Source organism: Babylonia areolata, chromosome 8 (genome assembly GCF_041734735.1).
Source record: "Babylonia areolata isolate BAREFJ2019XMU chromosome 8, ASM4173473v1, whole genome shotgun sequence".
Taxonomy (NCBI): Eukaryota; Metazoa; Mollusca; class Gastropoda; order Neogastropoda; family Buccinidae; genus Babylonia; species Babylonia areolata.
Window position 1 is genome coordinate 23,661,829 of NC_134883.1, and position 6,071 is coordinate 23,667,899.

The window sequence follows — 6,071 nt, forward strand, 5'->3', positions numbered from 1 at the left end:
ACGCCCATATCTCCCACCCCCAACCCCCCACACATATATACAAAGATATATATATATGTGTGTATATATATATATATATATATATATATATATATATATATACACACACATATATACATATATATATACGTTCCAATATCCTGTTGCTCCCACAGTGTAGGCATGCATATACTCACATACCTCATCCTCTACCCCACCTCCCTCCGCACTCCCACCTCCTCTCTCTCTCTCTCTCTCACACACACACACACACACACACACACACACACACACACACACACACACACACATACACGTACACAGATCTCTCCTGACACTTGTGTACACTTACACTCTCGCGCATTCACAAACGCACTCAAAAGCACAGACCCACACATCCACACACACACGCACAGAGGCTGCCACTGACTGGCCGCAAGAGGGATGGGAAAAGATCTCTGATGCCAAAAACGTGGCGTCTAGTGTGTTGCTCAGTCTATTGTATTTGGAAAGGCCCACAGAGACTCTGTTCCGTTTTGAAGAAATTTGCGCAATGTTGGTTTGGAAATGATGCCGATATTTGTTTGATTTGCAAAGCATCGTGCTCTACCTTTCATGTTAGACTTGCGGCCGCTCCCTCTCTCTGCTTTTATTTCTTTGAGGCGATCGATGGTGTGATGGCCTTGTACCTGTTCTTTTTGGTATTCTTTGATTTTTCTGAGGATTTCCGATTTTCCTAGATGTAGGCCGCTCGTTGGTGTTGCGTTACCAGCAAGTCTGTCAGCTCGCTCATTTCCCTTAACACCTGCATGTCCCGGGCAGTATGACCATGTGAGTTTTTTAATCTGAAAGTTGCGCATTGCCTTATGCCACTCTGGGCTTCCCATTCCGTTTTCAATTTTCTGTATGAGGTTCATTGAGTCGTTAGAATCATGGCATGTTGGTTTCCGGGTGTATGGATGGACGATAGCCACTGGAGGGCATGTGTCGCAGCTTCAACTTCCATCGTTAGGCTGGAGGTTGTGACTTTGTAGGCAGCATTCTCTTCCCAAATTGTTTTCCCATTTTGTTTCGCAGTGAATCCCCAACCAGACTGGTCTTTGGTGACTGAGCCATCTGTGTATATGATGATGTCCTCTTCTTTACTGTTTTCTTCTATGAGTAGCTTCACTTCCGCATCAGTTTTGCCCTCTGGCCATTCCCGACAATGTCTTCCTAGAGTGGGTGAAATGACTGTGTTGAATAGATGGTTGAGGTTTTTGGGGTTTTTCTCCCATTCTTTTGTTTCTTTCAGGTCTTGTAATCGGCATACTAGCTGGATTGTGTCGTCTGCTTGTCCCATCCATGATCTTCCTCGTCCTAGACGGCTGCCTTTTGGTTCTTTGACTGCGTCATGCAGTGGGTTTTGAGGGTTTTCTAATGCTTTGAAGTAGGTCTTGACCTGTTCTAACTTGTTTCTGGCCTGCACTGAAGGAAGGTCAAGCAGGTATCGCATGGTTTCTGTGGGCGTGTCTTTTGTTGTTCCAAGGATCAGCCTCATAGCTTCATTTTGTACTCTTTCTAATTTTAGGAGGTTGCTTTGAGACGGTTTTGTTAGCCCAAGTCCGTAGTCGATCACACTGAGGACGAGTGATTGGTATAGCAGGAAGAGGTGGCGTTGTTCAATTCCTTTGGTTGCCATGAAATGGGTGTGTGGAGGAGGGGGGTAGAGGAGGTGCAAGGTAATGTGTGTGTGTGTGTGTGTGTGTGTGTGTGTGTTGGAGCTCATGTACGTTTATATGTATTTGACGGTGCTTTCATATCTGTGAAACTGCATGTTTGGTGCATTTCTGTTGTGCATGTGTGGGTGTGTGTGTGTGAATGTGTCTTCATGTTTTACATTTATTCGCTTATTTATCACCATTGTTGTCTTATTTATTTATTTATTTATTTATTATTATTATTTTTATTTATTTATTTCTTTTTTTTCTTTAAAAAAATCATTTTATTAATATTACTATTATTATTACTACTACTACCTTTTTCTATATTATAATTATTATTCATTTATTTATTTATTTATGTAAGCTTATCTATTATTTATTCCCCCGTTTTTTTTTGGGTTTTTTTGTTGTTTTTCTCAAGGCCTGACTAAGCGCGTTGGGTTACGCTGCTGGTCAGGCATCTGCTTGGCAGATGTGGTGTAGCGTATATGGTTTGTCCGAACGCAGTGACGCCTCCTTGAGCAACTGAAACAAACTGAAAACAGCATTGACTGATGTCTGTTGTGAGGTAGTGGCTACAGGTTTTACCCGCGCACCCGTCAAGACGGCTTCTGTCCCGTCTTGGTGAACTGAAAACGCCTTCATTGCCATCGTAAATTGAATGAATAGTTTTGTAGACCTGATCGTTGACGTTCACTCCGCCAGTCACACACACAGAGGAGTGGATGCGGAGAAAATAATGTGGATACAGCTGACCTAATGTGTGCGGAGGAGGAAACCTTTCCCCAACGGCTGTGGAGGCGGAAGAGGATTACCAAAGGGCAGGGGGAGCTCTTATCCTTGGCTGGAAGTCCTTCTAGGAGACGGAACTTCGAAGAAAAAACCTGCACCTGCCGAGGCCGTTCTACACGTGTCCGTTCTACACGTAGCAGTATCTGCACCTGTGGGACTCAGTGTTGGTAGGCAAGAGAGTGGGGAAGGGAATGCACAACTCTTCACTAAAAAAAAAGGTCACCTGTGCTGGTCAGGCAACTTGGCTAATGTTGGAACGACGAGCTTACACCGACAGATAAACCTGCCTGCCTACTCATCCGTCGGTCCGACGGGAGACTCCATCAATGTGTGCAGCAATATCTACTTTTCTCCCCCTGTACTTTTCCGTTTAGAGGACGGAGAAACATGTAAATTGGTTAATAACATTTTAATATATACTCTACATTTCTTCCCCTCCACCCTTTGACTGACCTTCTTTACGTCTCTTGACAGGGGATCAGTATCAGTATCAGTAGCTCAAGGAGGCGTCACTGCGTTCGGACAAATCCATATACGCTACACCACATCTGCCAAGCAGATGCCTGACCAGCAGCGTAACCCAACGCGCTTAGTCAGGCCTTGAGAAAAAAAAAAGAAAAAAAAGGTATATATATATATATATATATATATATATATATATATATATATATATATATATACACATATATATATATATATATATATATATATATATATATATATAGAGAGAGAGAGAGAGAGAGAGAGAGAGAGAGAGAGAGAGAGAGAAGCGTACATAAATAAATAAATAATAATTATGATGGAAAAAAAAGAGAAAAAGAAGAAAAAAAATAGTAGTAATGAAAATAATGATAATAATAATAATAATAATAATATATAATATTATTATGTATAATATATATAATATTATTATTATAATATATGTCTCTGTGGGCTTTTCCAAATACAGTAGACTGAGCAACACACTAGACGCCACATTCTTGGCATCAGATCTTTTCCCATCCCTCTTGCGGCCAGTCAGTGGCAGCCTCTGTGCGTGTGTGTATGTGTGGGTCTATGTTTTTGAGTGCGTTTGTGCATGCGTGAGAGTGTAAGTGTACACAAGTGTCAGGAGAGTTCTGTGCCCGCGCGCGCGCGCGCGCGCGCGCGCGTGTGTGTGTGTGTGTGTGTGTGTGTGTGTGTGTTGTGTGTTGTGTGTTGTGTGTTGTGTGTTGTGTGTTGTGTGTTGTGTGTGTGTTGTGTGTGTGTGTGAGGGGGAGGTGGGGGTGCAGGGAGGAGGTGAGATAGAGGATGAGGTATGTGAGTGTATGCATGCCTACACTGTGGGAGCATCAGGATATTGGAACGTATATATTATATATATATCTTTGTATATATGTGTGTGGGGTTGGGGGTGGGAGATATGGACGTGTGTGTGTGTGCTTGTACAAGTAAGTGTTCATCTGTGTGTGTGAGTGGTGTGTGTGCGTGTGCGTGTTTGTGTGTGTGTGTGTGTGTGTGTGTGTGTGTGTGTGTGTGTGGGTGTGTGTGCCGTGGAAGCTGCGATACATAGACTAGAAACTCCGAGTGTGGGGAGGAGGGGGTAGAGGAGGTGCAGGGAGATTTGTGGTGTGTGTGTGTGTGTGTGTGTGTGTGTGTATTGGAGCTCATGTACGTTTATATGTATTTGACTGTGCTTTCATATCTATGAAACTGCGTTTTTGGGGCATATCTGTTATGCATGTGTGGGTGTATGTGTGAATGTGTGTCTTCATGTTTATTTATTTGCTTATTTATCATCATTGTTGTTGACAGGGGAAGAAACGTAGAGTATACATTATTGCAATGTTATTCAAATTTACGGTTTTTTCCGTCTTTGGGACGAAACTGAATGGAAAGAACAAAGGGAAGAAATAATACTGCTGATGTGTGCCAGGACAACATTTTGCTTTCTATGAAAGGTTCACTAAATTCTTCAATAATCATTTATTGAAATATATCAGATGTCTACCTGTTCTATCCTGATATCCTTGGCTGTGATGCGACAATAAAATCATTTAATGTTTATAACTGTTGTGATGAGGTGATTTTAATTGGCTGCTTCTAAGAACGTAAGCACATACTGAATACAAAAGCAAAACAAAAAACAAAACAAAAAAAAACGAAAAAATACAGGTTTGTTTTCACCATGTATTTAACCTGAGAATGGATATCTGTTGCTCACAGTTACTTCCAGTTGACAATTTTGGAATGATAGTCCATGAAATGGAGTGGTGGCCTAGAGGTAACGCGTCCGCCTATGAAGCGAGAGAATCAGAGTGCGCTGGTTCGAATCACGGCTCAGCCGCCGATATTTTCTCCCTCTCCACTAGACCTTGAGTGGTGGTCTGGACGCTAGTCATTCGGATGAGACGATAAACCGAGGTCCTGTGTGCAGCATGCACTTAACGCACGTAAAAGAACCCACGGCAGCAAAAGGGTTGTTACTGGCAAAATTCTGTAGAAAAATCCACTTTGATAGGAAAAACAAAACTGCACGCAGGAAAAAATACAAAAAAATGGGTGGCGCTGTAGTGTAGCGACGCGCTCTCCCTAGGGAGAGCAGCCCAAATTTCACACAGAGAAATCATTTGTGACAAAAAGAAATACAAATACAAATACAAAACGAGGTGAATCTGTAACAGACTGGATTTACCCCCTACTTATTCCTGCACCTGGGGTAGATTTGGTGTATCTTCAAACTCACCACCCAGGGGTAAATCCACATTGATCCCCTTCTCATACCATATCTACACCCTGCCCCTTTTGGGAGAAATATTTCAAAAGGCGCAAAAATGCTCAAATCAAGGGAAGATGTAAAAAAATAGGGCAGTCATTTTAGGATATCGAAAATTACCCCCCTCTTATGTTATATCAACCCCGGGGGTTAATTCTGGTGTGGTACAGATTAACCCCGCAGCGGTATTTCTGGGGTATCCCCAGACTTAACCCCTTAATGTTCGGGGTGTAGTTCTGCGGCATCCGAGAAATATCCTTAGGGAGGTAAAACGTATCAGCTAGTTGAAATATGTTTATGATGAATTATAGAAATCATTATCACTGGCAGCTCCAATTGATATCTTATGAAAGTCCCAAGAAATGAACTGAGGGGTATGTATGGAAATCCCACGGGGTAAATGCAGTTCAGGGAGGCCGGGGAGGGGGTAATTTCAGTATATCCCAGACGAACCACCTACCCCCTCAACCCCCAGAAAAGTACGAGAGAATGTGTGTGTGCGTGCGCGCGCGCGTGTACATGCGTGTGTGCACAAATATAAGTGAACATTCGCGCACGTGATTGTATGTGATCGAACGCTCGCGCGCGGGAGCGTTTCGTGCATTGCTTGAGTGTGTGTGTGCAACGGCGTGTGTGTGTTCGTGCTCATGCGCATGCACATATGCACGCGCTTATGTGTGTGTGTTTATACATATACATACACACATTAGTTTGTGTATGTGTGTGTGCGCGCGCGCGTTTGTGTGCACGCGTGCTTGTGTGTGTGTGTGTGTGTGTGTGTGTGTGTGTGTGTCTTCATGACCATGCAAATACATATATGCACGTGCTTGTATGTGTGTGTG